Consider the following 13,697-nt stretch of genomic DNA (forward strand, 5'->3'; position numbering starts at 1 on the left):
GAGGGAGGGAGGGAGGAAGAGGGAGAGAAGGAGGGAGGGAGAAAGAGAGAGAGAGAGAAAGAGAGAGAAAGAGAGAGGAGCCATAGTCATCTTGGGGTGCACACAGCCCATAGGTCATAGGTTAGATGCATCTGCCACTCTAAAGTTTGGTCTGGAGGTGTGGAGGAAGCATAGCAATAGGTACATATTTCATACTGTCAGGAGAAAATTTCACCAAAAAAATCTTTTGTTGGAGAGATAACTTCTGGGTTAGCATCAGGCATCTTTTTCCATCTCTTTCTACCTAATTTCTCAAGACAGGATCTTCTGCTGTATCCAGAGCTAGCTGATTCCTGTGGAGCTGATCAGTGGCTCCAGGCATTTGCCTGGCTCTACCTTGCCAGTGCTGGGATTGCAGGTGGACTCTGCTGTACCCTGATTGTCTTTATGTGAGTCCTAAGACTAGAACTTGAGTCCCCATGCTGGGGTGTCGGGTCCTTTATGGACTCTACTATCTCCCCAGCCTTCCTGTTGGGTTTTGAATTCCACTTACTGGCTTTGAGTGACACAACCCTAAAAACTATGGTGTGTCTTAATCAAATCAAAAGTTAGATGTCCTTTAAATCTAAACAATATAACAGAATTTTATCATGTTGTGACCTCTAGAATGGTTAACTCGGCAGAGGTTGCATTATGGACCCATGCCTACAGGACAGGTAGGGACCAAGGAAGACGCTTTGAATTATGCCCTGTCCACTCTCCTCTCAGTAAACTCCTGCAACTGAAATGTGTCATGTGCTCTTCTTAGACAGTTCTGTTCCAACCCAGTCCTCTCCGTGAGAGGGGCTAAAATATCACACATCCTCAACATCAACTGCAGAAATATTAACTAGACATCCCCAAGGAGGAGAGCAGAGTCATGCTGTATTCAACACCATATAATGTTATTCTCTACCTTTTTCCTTCCTTCCTTCCTTCCTTCCTCCCTTCCTTCCTTCCTCCCTCCCTCCTTCCCTCCCTCCCTCCCTCCCTCCCTCCCTCCCTCCCTTCTTTCTTTCTTTCTTTCTTTCTTTCTTTCTTTCTTTCTTTCTTTCTTTAATTTCTTTCAACAGAGTCTCACTATGTGGCATAGGCTGGCTTCAAATGCATGGTCCCCCTGCCTCAGCCTCCTGAATGTGGAGATTATAAGTGTGTACATTAGCTCTGGCACCTACATCACATTCTCAACATCTTTCTTCCTCTCTCGCTTCTTTTGCAGGGCTGCCTAGTACTCCTTCTGTTCCCTCCCACCATAAACTGGTTTCTACACCCCCACCCCTCTGGTCTTTTGGATCCTACCCCTAGCCCTCCTCAGCATTGGCTGCACCTTGTGATTCTTGGAGCACCTCTAAAGCAAATCAACGCCAGAGTCCATCAGTTGCTGACCCAATCCTTCCTGGGAAGATCTGAGACCTCTACAGGAGCCTCTGCTCAGTAGCCTGAAGCAGTGTTCTCTGTGGTCTCCAGTGGAACATCTTAACTTTGAGGATATGCATTCGCTCCCTCCTGCTGCCTCTGAAGAAAGTCACAGAGAGGTTCTCTCCTGTCACACTGAAAACCTTGCATTTAGCTGGCATGCTCAGAGTCTTGTTGTTCTAAAAGGTTAAGAATTCATCTCATGAGAGGTCAATATTTTAAAAATTTACCTCTTCCTCAGTAAGTCAAATATAAGAAATGCCAAAAATGAAGGCTAAGCTAAATTATAAGGACCACTCACAATTTATAACAATAAAAATACATGGTCTATCAAATACACTTGGTTACATGAATCATATCACAAATTCTATGACAGAATAAAGTACTTTATAAGTGTAAGATATTGAGTATATTTTGTAAAAAGAATGACCATAGTGACTTCACCTGACTTTTTATTTAGAAACACTTCAAGCACAGAGAAAAGTTGAATCTTACAAAAATTATCAATACATCCCCTGCCTAGACCCCTTGTTGTTGGTATTTGCTGTGTGCTTTCTCTCCCCTCTGTTATGTTCACACCAGTGTGTATGTTTTCCCCAACTACAAATAACTTGTTTCCTAGCAACTGGCACCTACGTGACTCAGAGCATCATCGTCACACCCAGGACCTCAGCCTTGCTCCCATAGTAAGGTCAATACGCACAGTTATTCAACTGTCTCCCACTATCCCAAAAAATGTCAGCGCAACTTTGCATCTGTCTGTCTGGTTTTGAAATCCAGCATCCCATCAAGGACCATGCGCTTGTCTCTCGTCTGGACCAGTCCTACACTCCGGCTGTTACCCTAGAGTGTGTAGTGTGGTTGTTTCTTCATGATTAAGTTTAGGATAAACATTTTTACAAGCACTGGGCGGTGCTGTGCCCTTTGTCATGTCAGCAGGTACATTGTGTCAAGCTGTCTCGTTGTTGTCGGTGAAGTGTGAAGTGTCAGATGACAACTCTTTCAGCTGTCATTGTTGTTGTTGAGGAAAACAACCCAACTTTTCATGCAATAGATTCTGATCATGATTTTCCTCTTCTGAAACTCCTCTCATATCCTTCCCACCTCCCTGCACAACCCCCCTTTATTTTTCCCTTCCCTCTCTTTCAAACAAACAAAAAGTAAAACCAAACAAGGGGCAGGGCCCAGGCCCAGGGGTTAGCTGCACAACACAGAATGAACTCAACGGCATTTTGGTTTCATTTCACTTTGTTTGGCTTTTTCTTTCTTTCTTTCTTTTTTTTTCTTTCTGGTCTTGTTTGTTAGTTTTGATTTTGTTTTTTTGTGGAGTGTGAGTGTGTGTGTGTGTGTGTGTGTGTGTGTGCTTTCATGGGTGATTCCAGACTTTCTAAGACAGAAACACGTTAACCCTGTGCAGTTAACAAGCAGGCTACAGGTGACCCTTCAGAAGTCATTTGCTAAAAGCCTTTCCCCAGAAACGTCTTGCCTAATACATTGGTTGAGGATCCTTATCTGACTGACTGGGAAATGCTCCATAGCAACACAAAATAAAAGTTGAGTGTGGTTGTGTCTGTAACCCTTCTACCAGGGAAGTAGACAGACAGCTGAAACCCTGGAGCTCACAGGCTGACTAGGCTAGCCAATTAGTGAGCTCAAGGTCCAATTAGAGATCTTGTTTCAACAAATAGGGTGGAAAATAATAGAAGAAAACACTGATGTGCACCTCTGGCCTCCACATACATGATCACGTGTACCTGCACACACTTGTTCACACACACACACACACACACACACATGAATATAACACAGGGCCTCGTTGTAGAGGTTTGGATGAAAAGGTTCCCCCTTCGACTGTTATTTGAACACACAACTCTCAGTTTGTGGCATTGTTTGGAGAGATTTAGAAAGTATGCCCTTATTGGAGGAAATGTGTGGCTAGGGTGGGCACTAAGTGCTTAAGGCCTCTCCTTCATTGAAGTTTGTTCTCTCTGCTTTGTGTTTGAAGTTCAGGATGTGAGCTTAGCATCCTGCTTCAGCCACTATGCCCACCTGCTGCTTCTGCCCTACCATTACAAACTCTAGCCTGAAAGCCAGAACTATAAGCCAAAATAAACTCAGTCTGCCTTAAGTTGCCTTGATCTTGGTGTTTTATCATAGCACAGAAAATAACTATTGTACACACACACACACACACACACACACACACACACACACTTAAATTAAAAAAAAAGCTGGTTGGTGTCTTTAATCCCAGCACTTGGGAAGCAGAGGCAGAGGCATGAGGATCTCTGAGTTCAAGGCCAGCCTGATCTACAGATCCAGTTCCAGAACAGCCACAGCTACACAGAGAAACCCTATCTCAGAAAAACCTAACCAACCAACCAACAACAACAAATGAGAGCATAAAGTCACATGCTAATTGACTTTTACTGATGATGTGTAGGACCTGATTTTTAACAGCCAGTAAAAGACCATTAAGTCTTCAGGAGTTTGTAAAGCCAATTGTTACAATATTGGTTGTTTAAAATCGCCCAACTGTTCTTGGGAGTGAGGGGAAGCTGTGACTTGGGTGATCTGAGTGTCCCACTTGCATGTCCTCCAGCATTTATAATAGGCCACATGTGTTCTAGCGAATAAAGATGGCCAAAGTCTCAAATGCCTTTACGAACATCAGACAAATAGTCTTATTTCTTACTCACATCAGTTTAAATGCTAAGCTCTGGCATGCAGGACACTCAGAAGGGTCAAGAGCCATGCAGGAAGAACACTAAGGGCTTTAGAACTCATGGAATGCTGGCCACAGTCCACACAATCATGATGGGTGTGCCCCTGAGATTTTTTTCACCAGGCTTTCAAGCCCCCCCAAAAAAATTCTTCATCAGCTTCCTAGGGAGCATTCTCAATAGCCCCAGACAATCACTGACTCTATACCCTGCCTCAGTTTACCCTGGATGTCAAAGCTTGTCTTTGACATGGAAGTTAGCAGGGAGGGTTGCGTATTTTAGGTGCGAAGGGTAAAACCCAGGACCTCGTGCATGCTCCAAAAGCACTTGACCAGTCTTGTTGCTTGCAGTTTCAAAAAGGACATGATTTAGAGCCCAGAGGAATGAGGTAAGTTGCCAGGACTCACTATCACTGAGTTTGGTCTGCCAGGCCCTGGCTTTGAGGACCAGGGTGGTAAGTAAACTGTCAGGAGACGGGGCATCAAAGGATTCAAAAGAGGTGACCTGCCGAGCCCCTTAAAGAGCCTCTGTGGTGGAGGTGAGCTAGAAGAAGGTAGGGCCTCCTTGGGAAGAGATCACATGACAAGTGATGCTGATTGAACTCCTCCATTCCTCCCTGTGCATCTCTGAGGCCCCAGCCGGAGAAGCCAGAGGTAAGCTCAGGGGTTCCTGTGTGGCCACACTGTGAAGTCTTTAATGCATTGCCTGTTTGCTCTTCCAAGATTTCTGCTTTGGGAGCACAAATCAATTTGACTTTCTATTCTGACTACCTCATCTTTCATCTAAATGCTGGAGCATACGAAGTGCTGGGCCCCCAGAGAGACCTTGTTTCCCATGCCAAGCCGCAAAGGCTGTTAAAGGACTAGATGTAAGTGGCAGCTTTAATATGGTGACAGCCATCAGAGATACGTGTGGTCAAGTGCTCACCAAATCCCACAGTACCAGGACACCTCAGTCAGATTTGACTTATCTCCCTGCAGGGAGTTTCCAAGGTTCTTGCTGAGCCATGGGGCCCCATTAACACCAGCAAGAACAGTTCGCACTCTCTGGACCTTTGCTGTGTACCAGTTGCTGTTCCTTATACTTTCCACATATTTATGATTCAGCCTTTATTATAACTCCATAAAGTTGTTAATATCACCATTACACATGAAGAAAGTGATGTATGGAAGGGCTGGTGAGTTACACAGCAGGTGTTTAAGTAGAGCTGACATGCAAACTCAAGCATTCTGTCTCCCAGCTGGTTTATTCTGATACACGATTTATAGTTATTACAATTAAGGTACCTTTAAACATATATTAGAAAGTAACAGTATTGCTACTGATCTAAGGTAATAATTTTAATAGTTAACTATAGAGATTTCTGTCCTTTGAATCTTTGTCTTTTTAAAAATTAATTAATTATTTTTTTTTAAAGATTTATTTATTTTATGTATGTGAGTACGCTGTAGCTATACAGATGGTAGTGAGTCTTCATGCGGTTGTTGGGAATTGAATTTTTAGGACCTCTGCTCTCTCTGGTCAACCCCGCTCATGCTGGTCAGCCCCACTCACTCAGGCCCAAAGATGTATTTATTACTATGCATAAGTACACTGTAGCTGACTTCAGATGCACCAGAAGAGGGCATCAGATCTCATTACAGGTGGTTGTGAGCCACCATGTGGTTGCTGGGATTTGAACTCAGGACCTTCAGAAAAGCAGCCAGTGCTCTTACCCCCTGAGCCATCTCGCCAGCCCCAATTAATTAAATTTTTAAATTAATTTTAAATTGTAATTATTAACTATTTTTAGCTTTGTGTTTATTGCCTGTGTGTCATTTTTGCCTCAATGAAGGACAATGAAGTAGAATGATTCAGAACAAAGAAGAATCTTGGTTTGGCTTCTGAGAGGAACCAAGGTGAGGGAAGGGGGATGGTTTGGAAGCATGCAGACTGTGGGAGCTGGACTGGATGAAGGAACAGTGGTTACAGGTAGGAAATATAAAGAGCAGTATTTCCAAAAGTGCACCCTGCTTTTGTCCCCATGTCTGGTCAGGACTGATGTGACAAGACCCCCCAATAGGTTTACTAACTCTACAAGGAAAGATGGCTCATCCGGACAAGATGCTTGCAGCAAGCCTGATAACCTGAGGTCAATTTGCAGGACCCACATGAAAGAACAAAAGAACCAACTCCCACTGGCTATCCTCTGAGCTCAGCAGACACACGGTGACAACTGGGCCGCTTGTACATAGAGCATACAAAATAGATAAACACACAAAATTAATCTACAACCCTGAAGAGGATGACTCCAAACAGAACAACTGAGTGAAGTATTCAAGCACGTGTCACCTTCGGGAGTCAAAAGGCAGGAAAGATCCTGGGTAGGCAGAGGTTGCTCTAAGGTCAGGGACAAGAATCCAACCCAAGAAAGACTACTTTCTGCAAGGACCACACTGAAGGGACACACACCCCCACCCCAGCCCTGTGGCAGGACCACAGAAGAAGCTGGAAGAGCACAGGCTTGACTGGGAGAGCGGCCACCCAGCATCAGGCTAGGACTCAGGACAGAAAGTCACAGAACAAAGTCACTCTCTTCTTTTCTCCCTTTACACCTTGGAATTTGTATCCTGTGCCCACTTGGAGCAGCATGACTTTGAGAATATGAAATATATTGCTCCCAGGTCAGGGAAGAGGTAACTATGCCATCGTAGGCAGAACCTATGAGCCTAGTACTTCAAAGGTTGGAGGCAGGAGGATCAGGAATTTAAGAACATCTTTGGCCTTCTACAAAGTTTGAGGGTAGCCTGGGCTACACAAGAGTCTGTCTTTAAAAAGAAAGATTGTTAACTGAGGTCTGTAAATTCCCAGAAACTTGGCTAAAACTAATTGCCCTTCAAAGCCTAGCCTCAGTAAGCACCTGTTTGCTTTCCCCCGACAGACTATCTCCTTGCTGGGGTTCAGCTTGTGGAGTCCTCTCTACCAATCCCACTATTCCTATGTCTTCCTATGTCTTAGTTAATGGTTCTGTTGCTGTGATGAAACACCACGACCAAACCAGCTTGTGGGAGAGGGGTTTATTTGTCTTACACTTCCACATTATTGTTATCATCAGAGGAAGTCAGGACAGGAACTCAAACAGGTCAGGATCCTGGAGGCCGGAGCTGATGAAGAGGCCATAGAGGAGTGCTGCTTACTAGCTTGCTTTGCATTGCTTGTTCAGCCTGCTTTCCTATAGAACTCAGGACCACTAGACCAGGACGATACCACCTACAGTGGACTGGGCCCTCCCCCTTCAATCACTAAGAAAATGCCCCATAGGTTTGCCTACAGTAGATCTTATGGAGACATTTTCTCGATTGAGGCTCCCTCCTCTCTGATGACTCTAGCTTCTGTCAAGCTGACATAAGAGTAGCCAGCACATGGCTCCAGATGTCCACATCCATTATGTATCTTTGTGGGTCCAGGGCTCAGAATATTTCTGGGAACTCGATGTAGCTAGTGTGTCCATATCGCAGAGCTTCCTCAACTGTCATCCCTGATTCTATGGGAAGTATCTGCAGCGTTGTTTGTGGCCTCATCTGGAGGGTTGCCTCTGTGGTCTTTAACCAGGAAGCCTCTGTGTTGATCCTACAATTTGAAAGGCAGTTGCAAGGCAGGGCTGCAATTCTCCCATCTAGAGGTGGTCATCACAGAAACAACGAAGAGACAGATCTATGTAAACACACGCCAAAAAGTTCAAGGGGTCCAACTGCGACCAACAGGATGTGAAATCTAAATAGTCAACTTAAAAAGACAATTATGTTTTCTCTCTCAAGCCCACCACTCTCACATTCTTGTATTCTAGAAATTATCTTGTATTTTTGTGAAAGGCCAAAAGAAGACAGATGATACCATGAGAACTAGAAGGGGGTTACAGGGGAGCTATAGGCTGGGGACCTGGATGCCTCCTGAACTGAGAGCATTGGGCAGAAGCCTAGAGTAGTCAGGAGCCAGCTGCTAAACCTTTGATGCTCTGAAAGTCAATCCACTGACCTATTTTATTGTCCAACTCCAGAAAAGATCTGAAGAAGAGAACTTCACCAAAGAGAAGTCTGTTATAAAAATCAAGAAGCCAAGGGTCAAAGTGTGGGGATTTAGTTAGTTGGTTGGTCGGTTGGTTGGTTTGATTCAGTTTGGTTTTTGAGACAGGCTAACTTAGAACCCTCTATATAGCCCAGGCTGGCCTTCGACTCAGAGCAATCTTCCTATCCTGTCTGTTACACAAACACACACATACACACACACACACACACACACACACACACATGCGGAACTACACCTTCATAAATCTGTCTCTTTTGAAGGCCTAGATCTAGATTGCTTTTGATAAAAGAAATCTAACTCATCTCTTTACTCTTCCTAGCTCCTAACAGACAATTTAGGGTCCTTCTTTCTTCATTTGCTTCTATCTATCTATCTATCTATCTATCTATCTATCTATCTATTTATCTATCATCAATCTCCATTATCTATGTATCTATCACCTATCAATCTATGTATCTATCATCTATCTATATCCATTATCTATGTATCTTTATATCCATCACCTATCTATCTATCTATGTATCTATGTATCATTCATCTATCTATATATCCATCTATCATCTATCTGTCCTTCTATCTATCAACCTATGTATCATTCATTCATCTATCTATCATCTATCCATCATCTATCTATCTCCATTATGTATGTATGTATGTATGTATGTATCACCTACCAATCTATGTATCTATCATCTATCTATCTATCTATCCATTTATCTATCATCTATCCTTCTATCTATCTATCTATCTATCTATTCATCACCAATCATCTATCTACCCTTCCATCTCTCTATCTACTTATCTACCCAACCACAGTGCTGGGGGTTGAACCTAGGGGCTTGCACTTGCTAGCAAGTAGCATATCCTCATCACTCATCACACTTTTTACTTTTTTTTTTTTTTTTAAAGCACAAGCTCTTATTAACTCTCCCAGCCTAGCTTTGAACTTTCTATCATTCTACTTGAGGCTCCTTGACTTGCTGGGATTACAGACCTGCACCAGTACTTCTGACTTCATGTTCCAAATTATCATGGAAACAATGGGGAGCACTGTTGGCCATTACAGAGGAGCTGGTGTTTTGGCACGTGTTTCAGGAGGCAGCTTTGGAATAAGGTAACAACTCTGCTAGAAAGGCCATCCACAGGAGAAGGGGAGCCCTGCTGCTGCTGGAGGCAGAGGATAAAGGGCAGCAGCAGCAGGGATAAAAGCACTGAGCAGCTCTAGGTTGATCAACAAATTCCCATCTCATTCACGGAATAAGCATACCTGGGGACTGGAGGTAAGAGGGTTACATCATGTGTATGCTACTGGGCATGCAGAGGAAGGGGAGAAAGGTTGGGGAGAGAAGAGAGCTCATGTTGGATGAATTGTGCTGGGATGCTAGGTAGCAAGAGAGTCAACAATGTTCATCAACTGTGTTATACATCACGATACGCTTTATTTTTATAACAAGCATCCCCCAAATTCAATCATGTGCATCCTTAGTTCCTTGCTTCCATTCAGGTGCTTGTAGGTCCACTGGAGATTGGCTGATCCTGACCCACTACTTCCACAAATTTTAGTGGAATCTTCAGATAGGGCTCTGAGGGTGTGTCCTTCCTAGGGAAATGAGAGAGTATAAGAGGGCAGGTTCATTGTGTAGATGTACCACATTTTCTGTATACATTCCTCTCTTGAAGGATATCTGGGTTCTTTCCAGCTTCTGGCTATTATAAATAAGGCTGCTATGAATACAGTGGAGCATGTGTCCTTGTTATATCTTGGAGCATCTTTTGGGTATATACCCAGGAGTGGCATAGCTGAGTCTTCAGGTAGTACTATGTCCAATTTTCTGAGGAACCGCCATACTGATTTCCAGAGTGGTTGTACTCACGGGAGGAAATACAGAGACAAAGTGTGGAGCAGAGACTGAGGAAAGGCTATCCAGAGACTGTTCCACCTGGGGATCCATCCTATATACAGTCACCAAACCCAGACACTATTGTGGACGCCAAAAAGTGCTTGCTAACAGGAGCCTGATATAGCTGTCTCTTGAGAGACTCCACCAGAGCCTGACAAATACAGAGGCAGATGCTCACAACCAACCATTGGAATGAGCACAAGGTCCCCAATGGAGAAGTTAGAGAAAGAACTGAAGTAGCTGAAGGTGTTTACAACCTCATAGGAAGAACAACAATATAACCAACCAGACCCTCCCCCGCCCCCGAGAGCTCCCAGGAACTAAACCACCAACCAAAGAGTACACATGGAGTGAGCCATGGCTCCAGACGAATATGTAGCAGATGATGACCTTGTTGGGATCAATGAGAGGAGAGGCCATTGGTCCTGTGAAGACTCAATGCCCCAGTGTAGGGGAATGCCAGGGTGTGGAGGAAGGAGTGGGTGGGTGGGTGGGGGAACATCCTTATAGAAGCAGGGGAATGGGGATGGGATAGGGGGGTTTTGGATGGGAAACCAGGAAAGGGGATAACATTTGAAATGTAAATAAAGAAAATAAAGAAAATATCCAATACAAGAAAAAATAGTAAAACAATACAAAACAACAACAATAAAAAAAAAAAAGAGGGCAAGTTCAGCCCCATAAACACACCTTGAGCCTTGGGCAACATCCATTGTTCAAAGAACATCATATAGGTGAGGCCAGTGCAGTCAGGCAAGAGGAGGGGAGGAAGGCTACGTAATTGCCAAACAACTCTATTTTAAATGAAGTTCCACTGGATTCCAGACACGGCCTCTGTTTATGTTGCCTATGGCTGCTTTCCTGTTAAAGCAGCAGAACTGAATATTCAGGATAGCCATCAGGACTTTTGAAGATGAAAATATTTACAGTCTGACCCTTCACTGAAAAGGTTCCCTGACTCCAGTTCTGGTGTACCAACCTCCCCCCCCCGAGTGTCTTCAGGGCCTCTAAGAGCACTTAGTGACACAGCTCTTCTACTTTTCCTCTTCTGAGATTTTTCTTAAGTCTCAGTGAAGAACACAGTGGGGTCTGAACAGAAAGAAAATGGACTAAGCATTCAGACGGACTGAAGACCCTGACTTTGGTCCACAGATGACCTTAATTAACTCAAGGCTGGCCCAGGTGGGGAACCCACACGGGGATTGAACCGAGTGCTTTGTGTACAGTAGGTGTGCATTTCGACTGAGCTACACCTGATGATGCATTTATTAACACCATCCATCACTGCTCAGTGATTGACTGATAGCCTTAAGTAGTCATTGTGGCTAAATAGCTGTGGCCTCCCACCAGCATCAGTGCTCAGACTTGAGGATGCAAAGAACATATTCTCAGAAGACAGAGGGCCTTTGAGAGAATACACTCTAACAAGGAGTGCAAGATGATCCTAAGGCTCCTCTAAACCAACGCCAACCAGGAAGCAAGTAGCTCTTAAAATTGGTCAGGAGTTCAAGGTGGAAATTTACTCTGGGTATTGAGTATCAACCACCAGGAAAGAGGCCTCCAACTGTATTTTCTCTCAGGACCTAGCCCTGAGGTTGCTGAGGTCATGCACTATGTAGATCCCACTGTCTCCACAAGCTGCTTCTGAATGTGATGCTGAACAAGCCAGACTGACCCTGTTATGGAAAGAGGTTCTGTTCCTGTGAACATATATTTATTGAGGACCTACTGTGAGCCAAATTCTAAACTAGCCATTAGTCACAAAACAGTGGACAAAATGGACAAAGACATTTGTCCTCGTGGTGTCTCTAATTCAGTGTGTGCAGGTGGAGGAGCTCAGGGGAGACCAACAAAGAAGAGGGAATGGGCCAAGTGTGATTATATGCAATGGAGAGAAACATGGGATGAGAGAGGAAATGCCTGTGTGGTGAATGGACTGCAGGCTTAACACACAGAGAGTTCACTGAGAAAGTCCAGGAAGAGCAGGGGTATCTGGGGTGAAGGAGTGAAGGGCGCATGTGCTCTGTGGGAAATGATTCCAGAAGAGCCAAGGTTACAGATTCTGAAGTAGAATTGAGAAGAGACAGATTCGTATCCCAGAATCAAGTCCTAGCCAGACCAGCTTTTAAACCAGATTGAATACATGGAGTTGTTGTTGCTTAATTTTTAATTGTTCTCAGGTGGTAGTGACTTGCTTTTCTTATAGTTCCCAAAACAATTTATTTTTAATCGACAGCTGTATTTCCCCTTATTTGTTCTGTTTCAAGTATCTAATAACACGAATAAGAATCACTGACATATCTACCTTTGGGAAATGAACACAGTTGATTCTTGCTCACTGCCAACAACAACAAAATCACAGGAGAGCTGGGGGATGATACATCCCTATAATCCCAGTACTCAGGAAGCTGAGGCAGGAGGATTTAAAATTCAATGTCAGCTTAGGTTACAGAGCATGACCCTGTCCTCAAAAGCCAAGGGTTGGAGATGTAGCATGGGGTACAGTACTTGGATAGTATGTGTAAAGCTGAGGTATATCCACAGTAGGGTAGGGAGAAAGAAGAGACAGAAAGGGGGGTCTGGGAGAATCGAGGGAAGGAGTCAGGGAGAGAGAGAGAAGAGAGAAGAAGGGAGGGAGACAGGAAGGGAGGGAGGGCATAAGCAAGAGAGAGAGAGAGAGAGAGAAAGAGAGAGAGAGAGAGAGATCTTGAGCTGGAGTGCATAGACTTATTAAGGAGTAATGCTGAGTTTCAGATCACTGGGGTCTCAGTATATGTTTTAGGAGGAGTAAGGCAATCTTAAATGTCACTAGTGTGCTGTAAAGGTTTCCTCATGACTGGCCCAACAGCAGCCCATCTCCAATGCCCTGTCTTGGCTACTTTACTCATTGCTGTGACAATATACCTGACAAAAGCTACCTGCAGACAGGTTTATAAGAAGTTGTACTTCAAGGACACAGTACATTGTGGCAGGGAGGTGACAGCATAAGGAACAGAAGCTGGTCACACTGAGTCCACATTCAGGAAGCACCGGTGCTCAGCTCCTGTTTCTCTTTTTTATTAGGCTCAGGACTTCAGCACATGGGATGGTGTCACTTACATTTCCCACTTCAGTTAACCCAACCTGGAACCTCCTCCACACACATACCCAGAGATTGGTGTTCTGGGTGATTTAGGTCCTATAAACCTGGAATCAAGAATAGCCATCATTTACCCGATGCTGCTTCTATCAATGCATCCCTACTCCTTGCTCCTGCTGCACCTGGAGCACCAGTTCCTTGGTTACTGAGTGTGTCACTCTAAGGACCTTCAATATAATGTATTTGTTATATACTGGTGCACTGTTTTAATGCTTTCTAAGAACTGGCAGCCTGGTGACATTGGACATCCCAACTGTCCCTGTTTAAAAAGGTAGCTTTTCCAGCCTTTCTTCCTGGCCTCATTGTCTTTCAATTGGGCTTCTAAAGGCAAACTATGGTCTAATTCTGAAGCCTAGCAGTAAAGGCAAGAAGTTGTTTGTAATGAGCAATTAATTCCATTCTTTAGACTGATGGCTGGCCCCTTCCCATGGCTGG

The 13,697-nt window shown here is 44.2% G+C and overlaps 1 long non-coding RNA gene across 1 annotated transcript in view; it reads left to right on the forward strand.

Annotated features, from left to right (window-relative positions):
* Window positions 1-1,291, forward strand: part of LOC116100593 — a 43,259-nt gene extending 41,968 nt beyond the window's left edge. The window contains exon 3 of the long non-coding RNA XR_004122663.1: window positions 1,238-1,291. This is a non-coding gene — a long non-coding RNA (uncharacterized LOC116100593). The remainder of the gene's footprint in view (window positions 1-1,237) is intronic.
* Window positions 1,292-13,697: the final 12,406 nt, after the last annotated feature.

The sequence above is a fragment of the Mastomys coucha genome, unplaced genomic scaffold (assembly GCF_008632895.1).
Source record: "Mastomys coucha isolate ucsf_1 unplaced genomic scaffold, UCSF_Mcou_1 pScaffold21, whole genome shotgun sequence".
NCBI classification, from domain to species: Eukaryota; Metazoa; Chordata; class Mammalia; order Rodentia; family Muridae; genus Mastomys; species Mastomys coucha.